Genomic DNA, 15,983 nt, shown 5'->3' on the forward strand with positions numbered 1-15,983 from the left:
AATTTCACACAAATTTCAAAAGATGCCAATTTCCGAATAGGGTCCAGAATAAACAAGAAAGACATTCCTGGCACTAAAATGACATTTCCTCTAGTCATTAGTCACGTCTCAAGGCCCCTCTTATATTCTTTTGCTTTCCACTTTGAATTTTTATTCTCACAAAAAATATAAGATTTACTGTTATGCAGACTACTGCATTAGTGTAAAAAATGGTATAAATATTATTGGTGCACTTGTGAAAGAATATTAGACTCACCAGTTGACGTGTATTGCACGCTTGGCACGATTTGTTTACTTTTGAAGTTTGGTAAAAATCGAACATTTCTGCTACTTTGAGCTCAATTTCAAGGCACCTTTCATTGTAAAACCAGTCAAAATCATCTCAATTTCAGTAATATGTCTTCCATTCTATAAAATGAGACCAAGAAAACTAGAATACAACAATAAATACCATACGAAAATACACTGCAAAGTCGCTGATTTATTAAAAAAAAATGGTCAAAGTTTTTTTTTTCTCATTATGCACTGTGTGCTGCAGGATTTTTTTTAGACTGTGCACACTGACCACATAGACCCATTCTTTCATATGAAGGCCTACCAGCTTTCTCCCACTAGATTTGAGGCCGCTAGAATTTATGAGTACTAGTACGTCAAAAACCCCTACGCGTAAGACGTACTAGTACGACGAAAACCCTCAAAGGGTTAAAGATAAGGGGTGTGTTATTTCAATATGCATAGGTTAGCAGGTTAAACCAGGGTGGAGATAAGTGACCTTCAGCAATTAGTGCTACTAAGTGTGAACTTAGTAATATCTGATAACAGGTTGGCCATGTATTGTCCAACCTGTTATCAGTCTACCCAAAAAGTAGCCTCAACATACTCTGCCCGACTCTTCACATCACTTTGTTCACTATATATATAAACATCCTCTCTGCCCAGGTTGATCTGTCTGCAACTTGATAAAGTTGACTGTGTGGACAAAACGGTGTCAATAGAAGACAGCATTATACTGCATTTGTGTCTTTATCCATCTTGTCAGTATTTCATACCATTTCTCTCCCATGCTTCTGGCACGACACTGACTGAGTGGCAGTGGATTTTTTTTTTACCAGGTCACATTACCTTGATGGTAGATGGCTGGTGTGTTAAAAAACAAAACAGCATATGAACGAAAGATCAGATATGTTCACTCCTGTGTGTCACGCTGCCTTGGCCAGACATAGCCAGTGAGTTAAAAAATAGTAATAATCTTATACAGTAGAACCCTTCATCTGCAGATTTGCTATCCATTGTTTTAGTCATCTGTGATTTACTGTGGCCTGAAAATAACCCTTAATTTTGCACAAAAGTAACAATGATGGAAGTTTTTCAAAGCCTAAGAGAAGCATTGAAGTGCTTAACATCAGGGAAAAAGTGCTAATTCTCAACTTTTTGTGCATAATTTATCTTAAATCTTTTTGTCGGTATGTATGTAAATGAAAAATGACTTAAATACAGGGTTCACTATTATCCGTGGTTTTGGGTATCCTCGGTAGGTCTTGAAATGTATTCCTCGTGGATATGGGGGACTACTACACACAGGAAAAATTCTTGGCTAATCAAGTAGAATCAAAGTTGTACACGTTACTGATTTTTGTAGGACCCCACTAGTGACATTTTCCTAAAGAGAATTTTTTCCTCCATTTACTGTTAATATTTTCTTTTGAAACAAAATATCTCATCTGGCCTGGTCATGGACTGGGCTGCGGGAGCATTAATCCTCAAAACACCCTCCAAGTATACTCCAGGTATCCACTGTAATAGCTTGCTCTTTATTCTTGCTATGTTTTGTAGCTTTCATATTAATCTTTCATGGGCAGCTCAATCCAAAATTTTTGAAACCCAAGTCAAAGCAATCTGCCGACCCATTTCATGAATTATTTTTGAGAAACAAGCTATCCAAGTGCATCACCTACTTTTCTCTAATGGCTTTTTTCTACATTTTCATAACCATGCTCGTCAATGATGTAGGCCTCTAGTTGAAAGGGTCTTCCTTGTGACCCTTTTTAAATATCACCAGTGTGCTAATTTCTACCTGTCCAATAGTTTACTTTTTTTTTAATGCAATCCTCCCAAAAATTCAGAGATAATAGCTTAGTTTTTATAAGCATTTTTTAAAAGCCACAGTGATATTTCACATGGAACTACTACTGACTTTTAGTTTTTTGAAAATAAAGTATATTATTATAATCAAATAAAGTGCTAAACCAAGAAGGGTCATGCAGCACAATAAAGTATAAAACAACAGCTTCTTTACACCTTTGGATATTTGGATGGGTGCCATTTTAACTGGTTATTGTAGATTAAATTCCATCTAATATACATCTAATATATTCTTTTCTCAAGCAAACACTAAGCATCTTTATATCTAGGGTTTATATATTTTGTCCCCTAATTTTGTTATCCTTGATCCTATACATATATGGTATTCTTCAGTCTAGAGTATTTGGCTCCATCTTGTTCTTGTCTACTATTTCTTTCTCAGTTTCTTTATTCCTTGTTCCTCACTTTTATGTACAAAGTTTATTTTTGGTGCTGCTGAATCCATGGTAAGCCTCAGGGTGGACATGCTTTCCGAGTCCTTTCCTTCTTTTTTTTAATGACTTCCCAGCACCTTTGTTAAAGCACTCATTGTATAATATGTTTCAGAATTCTTTGTATATTTTGTATATATCTGTCCCTTGCAATATTTTCTTCCAATCTTTGCTTTCAATAAACAGGCCATATCTCACCAAGGCAGCGTGGTCCAAAAGGAAAAACAAAAGCTTCTCATTTTAAATTTAGTAATATATATATAGGAGAAGGGGTTACTAGCCCCCTCAGTCCCAGTATTTAAGTCACCTCTGATGACATGTATGGCTTACGGAGGAAGAGTTCTATTCCACTTCCCCATGGCGATAAGTGGAAAAAACAAGAACTAGTAAGAAATACTAGAAGAAAACCCAGAGTGGTGTGTATATATATGTGCTTGCACATGCATGTGTAGCATGACCTAAGTGTAAGTAGAAGTAGCAAGACATACCTGAAACCCTGCATGTTAATGAGACAGAAAAAAAGACGCCAGCAATCCTACCATCATGTAAAACAATTACAGGTTTCTGTTTTGCACTCACTTGGCAGGATGGTAGTACCTCCAACAAAACATGATCACTCCTTTCAAATTAGGTTTAAGATCAATTTATTTAGAATCTCTTCATTTTCCTAATAAATATTAAGTCTAGTATTAATAGTATGTTAACTTCTTTCCTTGAGTTTTGTACAGCTCTCAACTCGAACAATTATGTAAGTGTATTATTGTAAGTGCTTTTCTAAGTGTATTTTTGGGGGTCTGAAACAAAGTAATCTAATTTACATTATTCCTTATGGGAATAAATTTGTTTGGTAATGGCACTCAAACAGTCTTCTGGAATGAATTATGGCCAAAACTCGGGGTACCACTGTACTAGAGAATTTGAACAACTGTTTCTCATTCCCTCTTCGCAGTTATCCAGTCTACTTGTTGACTGGTGTAAATATATACCCGGAGGGTGTTCCCCGCGTCTCTGACAAGGCCTTGTGGTGGATCAGGGTCTGATCAACTAGACTGTTACTGCCAGCCACATACAATCCAGTGTACAAACCACAGCTCAGCTGATCAGGTACTGACTTTAGGTGCCTGTCCTGCTTCCTCTTGAAGACAGACAGAGGTCTATTGGTAATCCCGCTTATGTATGCTGTGAGGCAGTTAAACAGTCTTGGTTTAAATCCCAATTACAATGGGTTTTGCCTTCTCATAATGTATTATAGTTACCTTAATATACTGCATTATATTATGCAGTCCTTTATGTTTCCTGTCAAATTTTGTCTCCCTTGTGTTATGAAGCGAGTTATTTGTACAGTACAGTGCTGTATTTTCAATTACAATCTTTTTTCCCGAGGGTTCTAACAGCAATTTGAATTTTTTACAATTTTTGGATTTTAATTAACCCTTTGACTGTCGGTATCATATATACATGTATATGTCTTACAAGCCAGTGTTTTTGACGTAATAATACGCCAAAATTCTAGCGGCTTCAAATCAAGCGGGAGAAAGCTGGTAGGCCCACGAGACAATGGGTATGTGTGGTCAGTGTGCGCAATATAAAAAATCCTGCAGCATGCAGTGCATAATGAGAAAAAACTCCAACCTTTTTTTGGATTAAAATACTTTGAGGTGCCTTTTCGTAGAGTATTTATGGTTGTATTCTGGTTTTCTTGGTCTCATTTGATACAGTGGAAGACATGTTACAGAAATAGAATGATTTTGATTGGTTTCGCCATGAAAAGGACCTTGAAACTGAGCTCAAAAGTAGCAGAAATGTTCGATTTTTGCTGATGTTCAGGAGTAAACAAATGACATCACCGTCCAATAAGTGTCCAACTAGCCATTCTAATACGCAGTCACGAATTGGTTGACATTATTTATACAATTACAGTGGACCCCCGGTTAACGATATTTTTTCACTCCAGAAGTATTTTCAGGTGCCAGTACTGACCGAATTTGTTCCCATAAGGAATATTGTGAAGTAGATTAGTCCATTTCAGACCCCCAAACATACACGTACAAACGCACTTACATAAATACACTTACATAATTGGTCGCATTCGGAGGTGATCGTTATGCGGGGGTCCACTGTATTACAATAATGCAGTAGTCTGTATAACAGTAAATCTTCTATTTTATGTGTGAATAAAAATTCAAAATAGAAAGCAAGAGTAATATAACAGGGGCCTGGAGATGTGACTAATGAACAGAGAAAATGTTATTTTAGTGCCAGGAATGTCTGCAATGTTTATTCTGGGCCCTATTTTAAAAATGGCCTCTTTTTTGGTTTGTGTGAAATTGGCCAAATTGCCAATTTCTGACCACTTTATTGGGTAGTTGAAATCGGTAAATGGGCGGTTTCTTGTACTCAATCGATAGAACAAACGAGTTCTTAAGAAATAGCTATGAGTTTGGTCAACTGAAACAATGGAGTTGGCCAAATAGAGCAAAATTGCCGATGCATATACTATATTACTGAGATCACTAACTTCGTGAGAGTGTAATTCCATAAGTTTTTCATCAAATTTTGCACTTTTGGTGTCATTACTATCGGGAAAAGATTCTCCATCATTTCATAAGAAAAAAAAAAAATTATAATATTTTGCGACATAGACAGACACTTCAGGATTTGGGGTCTAAACAGTCAAATGGTTAATGTAGTTAATAAAGCTTCTTTTACCAATAGTGCCAATCCTGCCCCTTTCATAAATTGTTTCTTTACTATTATTACACTCACAGAAAAGCACTAACCTGTACAAGTCATTCAGTCCCTGGGAAATGGGAGGCAATCAGTTTTGATCCAAGGGAAGGGTAGCTCTAATTCTTTGTATCAAAAGCCCTTCACTGGCATCAAGACACTCACCAGTAGCCTCCCCAATGGAAATAAGTCACTCTGTCTGACTTTTTTGGGTTATCCTAGGTTCTCTACACATATGCTGCTATGTATGATAATTCTATGTAAATGTATTGTGTATACCTGAATAAATTTACTTACTTACCCTGAACATTACCTCGTTTAGAATGTAGTCTTCCAGTTTGGTTAAAGTCAGAGTGTCAGGTCTCTTTTCATAAAAAATGCTCCTTAGTGCTAGTCTGTATGAGATTATTCCATCTTTATTTGCATATAAAAAAAATTTAGATAATGTTTCGTCCATTTTCCTTATTTCAATCCTTTTTTTTTTTTTGTTTCCCCTAATAAGCTATTTCATAAATGGGTTTGGCCCTGTTACCCTGGAGAAAGCAAATGATCCTGCTTTCTTAAATCATTCAGCCTGGTGACAATTTTTTATATAATCTTTCCTTTTTATTCTTACCTATTTTAATAGATTCTGTCTAAATGGTATACACCATCACAGTCTTCCTATTTTTATGTCCTTAACTTTAGTAATTCTTCCTTATGTTTAACCTGAGTGAGTTTTGACAGAAGTAAGGCTATGTTTATATCCAATCATCAGTGTTTAATTTACATACACCAATTTTTTATTTTTAAGATTTAGTACCACCTCTTGCATCCCCTGCCATTGTTCTTCTACGGATCCTTTCCCACTGTTCTTCTACAGATCCTTATCCATTGCTCTACTGTGGATACATTTCCATTGTTCTGTGGACCCCTTTCAATTGCTCTATGTATCCCTTTCCAGTGTTCTATGGATACCTTTCCAATGTTCTATGGATACCTTTCCATTGCTCTATGGATACCTTTCCAATGTTCTATGGATACCTTTCCACTGTTCTATGGATACCTTTCCAATGTTCTATGGATACCTTTCCAATGTTCTATGGATACCTTTCCATTGTTCTATGGATTCCTTTCCAATGTTCTATGGATACCTTTCCACTGTTCTATGGATACATTTCCACTGCTCTATGGACACCTTTCCATTGCTTAATGGATACCTTTCCACTATTCTATAGATACCTTTCCACTGTTCAATGGATACCTTTCCATTGCTCTATGGATATCGTTCCAATGTTCTACTTCCCTGTGAGGATTATTATTATTATAATAAAAAAGAAGCGCTAAGCCACATCCCTGTGAGGAAATCTTATCTAATACCCTTCTGGTGCCACAGTTTTCTCAGTTTACAACTGTGGCCTCTTATTATCCCTCTCTGTGGTGATAGAAAATTTGTATCAACCTAGAGTTTTATAACTCACTTGCCATGAGTTCTAACTCCACCCATTCCATGGTTAACATTAGCATCTATTTTCTCGTATCTTTTTAGGCAGTTATGCCTACTTATTTTAACTCTACGGGAGGCAAGCTCGTGGACCTCTATTTATCTTGTATGAGCTGTGGTCCCAAGATATTAACCCTGAAGTTCAAAGTACTTATCAGTTTCTATTAGATCCGAGAGAATGGTTAGAAGAAACCGCTGAGCTGGTTGTCAAGAATGAGGGGCTCTTCAGTGTTTTCAGCCTTTCTTCAAAGCTTGTACATATTGCAGTAAATAGTATACCGGTAATAAATTAAAATTTACCTCCCACTAATGTATGTCTAATCCAAAGTTGGCTGTAAGCATTAGTATTAGTCTGCCTGAAATGCCCATGCATGCTAGTGCCTTTCTTTGTGCTTAACAATATTTTATTGTGTAAACTAGACTTTGTATACTATACAAACAAAAAAAGTTGTTTATTTATTGTTTTGTGTTATGTAGGAAATGCAAGCATACTAAACATTTTGCACTCTGGAAGGTATATTGTATAATTATACAATTATAATTGTTCATTAATATTCAATATACACTTATCTTTCCCAGTTTCTTATTCCCGTAATGTTTTCATATCCATGGGAGCAAGGAGCTAGTTATTTTTTCCATATACTAATTAAAAAAGTTTACTTTTTACAATTTCTTGATCCACAAAATTGTAATAAGACGATGGTACTAGCCTGGAGTTTTAGGACTCATTCACCGTGGGCTCAAACCCCACCCATTCTGTGGTTTGTTTACATTTTCTTCTTTGGGTCACCCAATTTTGGTGGGAAACAGCATGTGCTGCACATGCATTTATAATGTACAATATTTTGGACAAAAGGTTATCAAATATTAGCTCCATTTTTATTTTAAATACAGTACATGGGATCTGCAAGATAGTGGCTAGACCACAAAAGTAATGTTTGAAAAGTGATGAGAATCACCACACTAGAGGAATTTGATTTTTTTTTTTTTACACATCGGTCATTTCCCACCGAGGTAGGAAGGGAATCACTGTCTTGCCAGAAGCATGCAGAAACTACAGTTCAAAAATTGCAACATATCTTCATCCCTCCTTCAGAGTGCAGGCACTGCATAAAGAGGCTGCATGCTTGCTCAGATAAGCAAGTGACCTAGAGATAAAAGCCGCTTATTCATGTCTTAATGGTCCCTGACCCCGGACTGACTGCTTTGTATTGCCTAGTCTTTTTATGCATCTCTGTTTTCTGGTTAGAAGTTCATCATTTCTGGTTATGACATACTAGCTCTTTCCTCTAGGCTTGACATGATTCTGCCTGTCTTATTAACATGCTGCTTCAGTAATAGCACTACACCCACCATTTTCACCTCCTTCCCCATGCAACTGCCTCTTGCACAGTTATGTCTGTCTTTCACTTTTTCTGCGTCTCTGCGAATAAACTCATGCAACTGCCTCACTGCAATTTGCATATACACTGTGGCTGCAAAGACAATACATTTTACAGTATGTAGATACAGCACACGTGTGGTTTCTCAATACATAATAGCAGCTCTCACACAAAGCCTGCCATCAGCCTTCAGGGCAGCAGAATGAGGTACATGTATTTACTTATGTGCAAAAGTAGTGCAGGACAACAAGCCAAATGTCCTTTGTCAAGGCAGTGATGCTGTTGCTAGTCAGAATTTATCTTGGTACACTACTCAGCCCTTTGCCCTCCGGTAGATAGTTTCTATAAATCATTCAAGCTGCTAATGCCACTGCTAGTCTTAATACAGGTACAGAACTGTATAATCTTATCGATTAGCATTTTAAATGATTATATAACAAATGATGCAACCATGAATAAGGAAAGCTGATTGCTTAATTTGTGCCAGTGATAGTGAACTGGTACAGCATTGTAAAGTCCTTTACAGCATTTAGCGTGCCTTCTGTTGGGAAGTACTTCTCTGATCTCAGGCAGAAACACAAATTTCAATTCCCGCAAGCAAAATTTGAACTTCTCTAACTGCAGGGAGAAACATTCCTGCTGTACAAGAAAATCCTTTTGTGCACCTAAAAAAAGTTTCAATGCTAAAATCATACAGCAGGGTGTCATCAACAGATTTGTACAGTACGTGCAGAAATTTTTTTCAATGGCATCACTAAACCTCCCTCACATGCATCCATGCATTGTGTGCTTTTTTTTTCTTTGGAAACTGCCCACTGGGAGTGCAGTGTTACCAGTACTGTACCTTCCCCATAGAGTAATGGATGGTTTTTTTTATCACCTGACTTTTCCAGTTCTACTTGGTTAAAAAAAAAAACACATTGACCACAAGTCTATGAGTGTACAAGGACACTGTATACCATGTTAAATGGTGTAGGTGCAAAATAGGCATCCTTTTAACTGGCACAAATGCTGAGAATCCAATTTGTTTTGAGGCTCATCAATTCTTTTTTTTTTTTTTTGTGATCACCACCTGCCAGTAAGGGTTAAAGTAAAATCAGCTGCAGGAGTCTTGGAAAACCAGGTTGCTCATCAATATCTAGTCTCTGCATAACCTCAGTCTCCCACTAATTAGTTTTTGAAAACTGTGTGGCAACTTTCTCCCTCAATCACCAGAGAAGGGTTCCTGGTGGCAAACCAATCTGGAGGGCTCTCTATTTAAGACTGTTAACCACATGAAACTCCTCGTGGAAACCTCAATTTTCATGTTTTTAATCAGGGCCCCTAGCACACCACAATGGAAGCAGTCTTACAACATCTGGAGATCTGATCCCTGGCCTTGCAAGTCCAAAGTCTAACTTTCAAGAGTTTGACAAGTCAGGCAACTGTCTCATACTGCCTGCCACCAAAGTTACCACATACAAATTTTTCTCCAAATGCAGTCCCCGCCTCCCCTCAGCCAAGACTATGTAACTTCTAGGCCTCGCCCTTACATCTAGCTCAGTGGCACATCCAATGACAAAAGCAAAACACTTATTTTTCACACGACTTACCAACATCTTATGTTTGCCATAATCTACAAATGCCTCCTGCCTCATTTTGCTGACAAAAGTCACAAATTCTTTCACTGATTCACCATACTGTGTCCTACAGGATTGATGAGCTGACGTTACAAACAATCCTGTCAATTACATCCCTTACCTCAACCATCTTAAATACCTCCTACTGGTGCTTGGGATATTGATCCATAGATTGCTTGCTGAAGATTGCTGAATGATAAATTGCTAATTTCTAAACACTGTATTACATTTAAAAATTTGGACATCTTATGATGGTGGTCTTGGTACTTATTAAAAAGCCCAAAAATGCATAAAATTTTAGACAGAACTAAAGATAAAATAGGGTTTTATAATAAACAATATTAACATATATAATAGTACCAATATTTATTATAATTGTGCAGTACTGTATTTGGCACAAAAAGTTAAAACTACTGCAATATAGGGTCAATATTACAAAGCTTGGAGTATTATTAATATTATATTCACAAAAAAAAAATGCCAGAAACTCCTGGAGGTTATACAGTGCAAATGCTTGAATAATAAGAATTCTATATAAGTGTTATGTATAAAAAAGACTAGTTTAAAGAAAATGGGGTTTATAAATTATTTGACAAGAGATAATGTGGTGTGTGATATAACATAAGTCAGTTGATGTGTAGCATATGTGGGGTAGGACTCCTGTACTTACAACCTATTTTTATATAAATATGGTAAAACCATTTACAATACATTGTACTGTATGTCAAGTAGCATACTGGTTACGTTCAATTATCTACAGTATAAAGCTTTATGATCCTGCACAAATGAACTTGCATCATATTGAAGAAGTATTTTATGACATTCACTTTTAAATGTATTACTCTCAAACAATTTTAAAATTCTTCAGATGAGTGTGTTAAACAATTTTGGACATTTCTATGGAATTTCTGCTTAGATTCTGCCATATACATGGGATATTAAGTGTGCTAATTTTTTGCATTATACCCTCTATTTTTCATTACAAATCCCTGTGGAGAGTTTTATCTCTATGCTAATATTTTATTCTAGATTCTACAGACAGAGCACACCATACCTATGATCTGTATGTTCAGCAGTTTACTTATTTTTATTGGCTGGAGAAAGGGGGTATTGTCTAATCTTGAGATGATTCTTAAAGCAGCTCTTTGCTGTGATGATTGGTTTTAAATGCTGGTAGTTTATTCACAAGCACACACAGTGTACTGCAGTACAAAGTGAAGTGTAACCTAGAATATTATATATATTATACTCATGGAGAAGAACTACTCATAGGGGTCATACAGTGCCTGGAGAATGAGAGGTATTCATGTTTGATCCAAGAGAAGGGTACTTGTAATTCCTTGGATCAAGTATGCTTCACCAGAATTAAGGCACTCCTTTAATTTGAGCATATATCACTGAAAATCTCTGAAAAAAAAAAATTGCCCTCTGCTCTTTGTACTTTCCTTGTGTACTTTCCTTGATGTGTACTAGATCTGGGTACTGAAAATCACTTTGTTATCTAGGTATTGACCCGGTAATTTAACTTCTTACTGTTGGGGGTTTATATGAATCATTAAAGCTTACACTACATGGAGCTCTACCTCTCAGGGTCCAAGAAGAAAATGTTGCCTTAACCTGAGCACAATTAGAAAAGGAAACAAGTCCTCCCAAACAAGACAGATGAACTTTTCCACCTAAGATCCAGGCAGAGTGAGACACCCATAATCTACCCAAGTCTATCTAAAACTGTACAAAAAATAAAGTGTGAAAAAAGAAGTTAATGTTTGGTACCCTATCAGTAATAAATTTAATTCTATACATATGTACTTCTGAGCTTTTATGAAAGAGAATATGGTAAGTTTTTAACTAAGGATAGTAGTGACATTATTATTTACTAAAAGGAATTTTTTGTTACACAAGAGGGGTGGGTGTATATGTATGTATGTATGTATATATATATGTGTGTGTGTGTGTGTGTGTGTGTGTGTGTGTGTGTGTGTGTGTGTGTGTGTGTGTGTGTGTGTGTGTGTGTGTGTGTGTGTGTGTGTGTGTGTGTGTGTGTGTGTGTGTGTCTGTGTGTGTGTGTGTGTGTGTTTGTGTGTGTGTGTGTGTGTGTGTGTGTGTGTGTGTGTGTGTGTGTGTGTGTGTGTGTGTGTTTGTGTGTGTGTGTGTGTGTGTGTGTGTGTGTGTGTGTGTGTGTGTGTGTGTGTGTGTGTGTGTGTGTGTGTGTGTGTGTGTGTGTGTGTGTGTGTGTGTGTGTGTGTGTGTGTGTGTGCGTGCGTGCGTGCGTGCTATGGTTATGCTAACAAAATCTACAGTAGGTTTTCTTTCGGGTTAGAGTATTCAGGATAATTTCTCAAGAGACATTGGATAGCTCCTTGATTATTTTGTCTCAGTCGATATCATAATTGCTTAAGTTACACTCATTAAACACCCCTTTATACTGGATATTACTTTGGGTTGCCTAGTATGAATTTATTGTCTATTTTTCAGAGCAACTAATTCACAACACTTGAAATGCATCAAATATTTGTAAATATTAACCCCATATCCTGTATAAATTAATAAATGTTAAAAGAAGAAAAAATTATAGTTTTCTTCTTTTTCAGGTTACCCTACCTCAGTGGGAGGGGGCTGGTATATCGAATATAAAATTGTAAATACAAACCACGGCCACTGGCAAAGCCCAATATAAAACAAACATGAAATAACAATTCCATTGCTGACAAACCACAGTGAAGGACAGATAACAAGAAATTCTTCCTCTTCCAGAGTAATGAAACTATGAAATATGCAGTACCTATAAAGCAATCACAGTCAAGACTGTGCTACAGTACAAAATTTACCTTGAAAATCTCACCAAGAAAAAATGAGGGATGCCAAGAGCCACAGGATTTGTCCATCAGAAGACCACTAAAGGGGTAAATACTGTTACCATACACACAAATGTGTGGTCTGTAAATGCTGGCTCATAACACAGGTCTGTACAACAGCCTGATTTATTTGCAGTCTGCTGATCTACAAGTCTACAACCTTGCCAAGTAAAATGCCGAACAGATAACAGGAAGTACTCCTTCCAGAGTAAGAACCCTGTTAAGACTAGATGTTTAACAATGAAATAAGACCAGTAATCAACTTGCAAATTCAACTGAAAAACTCAACATATGAAATAAGAGATTTTTTCAGCCACAAATACTACAGGTTTCCTTTCACCATCAAAGCCACTATACAATATATTGTGGTTAATGACATACAAGTGAAATTCAGACTGATGACAGAGGTGACAGTACAGCTTTGTCAGTCGTGATCAAGGAATAAAAGTGTACTTATAATTCCAATTTACTTCCTAAGTTCACTAATGCAAGATTGCACATGAGCATGTTTTACATACGGTACATGCTACATTAAGGATGGGCAATTATTTCAGCAATTATTTCATGTCACACACTGCATGTTAATACAGTGGAAACTTGACTTACGAGTTTAATCCGTTTTGTGACCTAGCTCGTAACTCAATTTGCTTGGATGTATATCAAATCAATTTTCCTCATTTAAATTAATTGATATGCCATTAATCCATTCCAGCGGAATTCCTGGTCTTGGGAGGCAGGACAAAATACTTCAATATGACACTAATATTAACTCTACGGCTTATTTACTTATCGCGATTCATCTTATATGACATAATAAACAATATAAATAACATGGAAACATGATAAATACTCTAGAATGAATAAAATGTATCGTGTGATGAGTGGTGGCGGCCATTGCCGCTCCTGCACTGACCATATCTTCCCATTCTTCCCCTTCTGAAAATGGAGTGTTTGTGAGGCTAACTGCACTGGAACACTAGTTTCATAAGGAAAACAATGACACAATGTACAGTGGACCCCCGCTTAACGATCACCTCCCAATGCGACCAATTATGTAAGTGCGTTTATACGTGTATGTTTGGGGGTGTGAAATGGACTAATCTACTTCACAATATTCCTTATGGGAACAAAATCGGTCAGTACTGGCACCTGAACATACTTCTGGAATGAAAAAATATCGTTAACCGGGGGTCCACTGTATTTATAAATAAGAAATATTGTATAAAAGCATAATAGAGAATGTAAAGAAATAAGTTGGTTTTGTAAAGTGTACGTACATATTTACCTGGGAGAAGAGATGGAGGGTGGAAGTAGGCAGAGCCACGTACACTGTCAGTGGCCCTCAACCCATGACCCGAACACCTCCACCTCACTTGTGTTCATCTATGATTTCATGCTTTAATTCCATGGACATCATCATCTTTTTCTTCTCAGCACTCTCTTTTGCACTTACTTTCTCAGGACCCATGGTTAGAAAAAAGAAATTTGGCAAAAAACTCTACAAAATGCAAGCAAAGCACAAGAGAAATGCTTCCACTGCTCAGCGGATGTTTTGCATTCAATGCACCAACTCATGGCAGTGTTCTGAAGATCCTCATTATTATTATTATTATTATTATTATTATTATTATTATTATTATTATTATTATTAATTTAGGGAACTAAAGCTCACTCATTATTAAAATAATAATAATTATTATAATAATTATTATAATTAGTATACCTGGAGTTTACCTGGAGAGAGTTTCGGGGGTCAACGCCCCCGCGGCCCGGTCTGTGACCAATAACAACGAAGAGCTTTAGAACACCGCCAACTCAGTGCACTGTTTACCTCACCGTGGAAGCATTTCTCCCATGTTTCGTTTGCATTTTGTAGAGTTATTTTACCAAATTTCATTTTTCTAACCATGGGTTCTAAGAAAGTAAGTGCAAAGGACAGTGCTGAGACGAAAAAGATGATAATGTCTATGAAATTAAAGCATAAAATCATAGATAAGCAAGCGAGGTGTGTGGGTTGTGGGGGAAGCGGGGGAAGCTCGCTCATAACTTGGATGTTGGTTCGTAACTCAGAGCAAAAAATTGACCGAGTGACAGCTCGTATCTCGAAAAATTTGTATGTTGGGACACTCGTAAGTTAAGGTTCCGCTGTACTTCATTATATGTTCTATATCAAGTCTTGCAATTGTCCATACAAAAAAAAATAACTGACATCAATAAAAACTAGTTTAAATAATAATAAATCACTGAGCAAATTTACTCAAAGAATAAATCTACATACTGATGATAATTTGAGAAGCTCACCCAATGAAAAAAAAGTGCTGATGTGTTAAGTCAAGCATCATCTCTACTGATGAAATAGTTAGTACTGCCTTGAAGTGGTCAGCAGTATTTGAAGAACCTATTTTGAGTCTTTAATTTTGAAAATGCATAACAAAGACAAAACCTGAGAAGCAAAACTGATTATATTTACTCTAAATGCAATGGATTACATTGCAAGTCAATAAACTTCAGAGGACCTCTTAGTAAATAATGCAGTTTAAGGAAATATTTTGTTCAGCATTTGTTTCTCTTGTTCTTGAGAGTATTTTTTTTTTTAGCAAATGGACATTTTTAAATTGTCAGATGTGGGCTTATATCATCAGGAACATTCGCCAGTTTTTCAACTCGCATAAATCTTCTCATTTTGTCGTCTTTCACTTCACTGATACCAGTTCTGAGAGCTCAAAAGTTTAAATGACAACTCAAATAAATTTATCACCCAGTCTGTATCTCTCAGTCATATAGAGAAAAATATTAACAAATCGCTTACTTCTATACTTTAACTGAAGAAACGGGTCCTCAGCAGTATTGTCTAAACACGACAATTTTCTCAAGCCGAGTTTTCTTATCCACACAAAAATACTATAGAAGTGGTATTAACCATAAAATCCTTTAAATTCTTCATTGAGGTGGTTTGCTGTTTCTCGGCAATTTTGTGAGTAACATTATTCAGGAATGCAAATTCTTCTATGAAAAAGCTTTGCTCCTTTTGCATTTGAGCAATTCTCTCATCAACTCTGGCTACTTTTTCATCAGTAGCATTCATATATTTGCCTGCATGCTTACTCTCAAAACAGAGATTTCAGTTCTAATCATTGGAAATTAAGCATGGCTTTTTCCACCCATAGGGGCAAAATATACATAAAAAAAAAATTATCCTTAGTTGATTACTCTGCATTCAGTGTTCCACTTTTCTGTTTGAAATAGTGTACTCATTTCCAAAGTGGCATGCACGGGTTTTTGGATGATATAAATACTATACCAAATTTGCAAAATGACATAAAAAATAAACACAAGTAGACAAC

The 15,983-nt window shown here is 36.5% G+C and overlaps 1 protein-coding gene across 7 annotated transcripts in view; it reads right to left on the reverse strand.

Moving 5' to 3' along the window:
- Positions 1-15,983, reverse strand: part of Liprin-gamma (liprin protein kazrin) — a 537,537-nt gene that overhangs the window by 102,455 nt on the left and 419,099 nt on the right. The gene's annotated exons all lie outside the window — the stretch shown is intronic.

Source organism: Cherax quadricarinatus, chromosome 80 (genome assembly GCF_038502225.1).
Source record: "Cherax quadricarinatus isolate ZL_2023a chromosome 80, ASM3850222v1, whole genome shotgun sequence".
NCBI lineage: Eukaryota > Metazoa > Arthropoda > Malacostraca > Decapoda > Parastacidae > Cherax > Cherax quadricarinatus.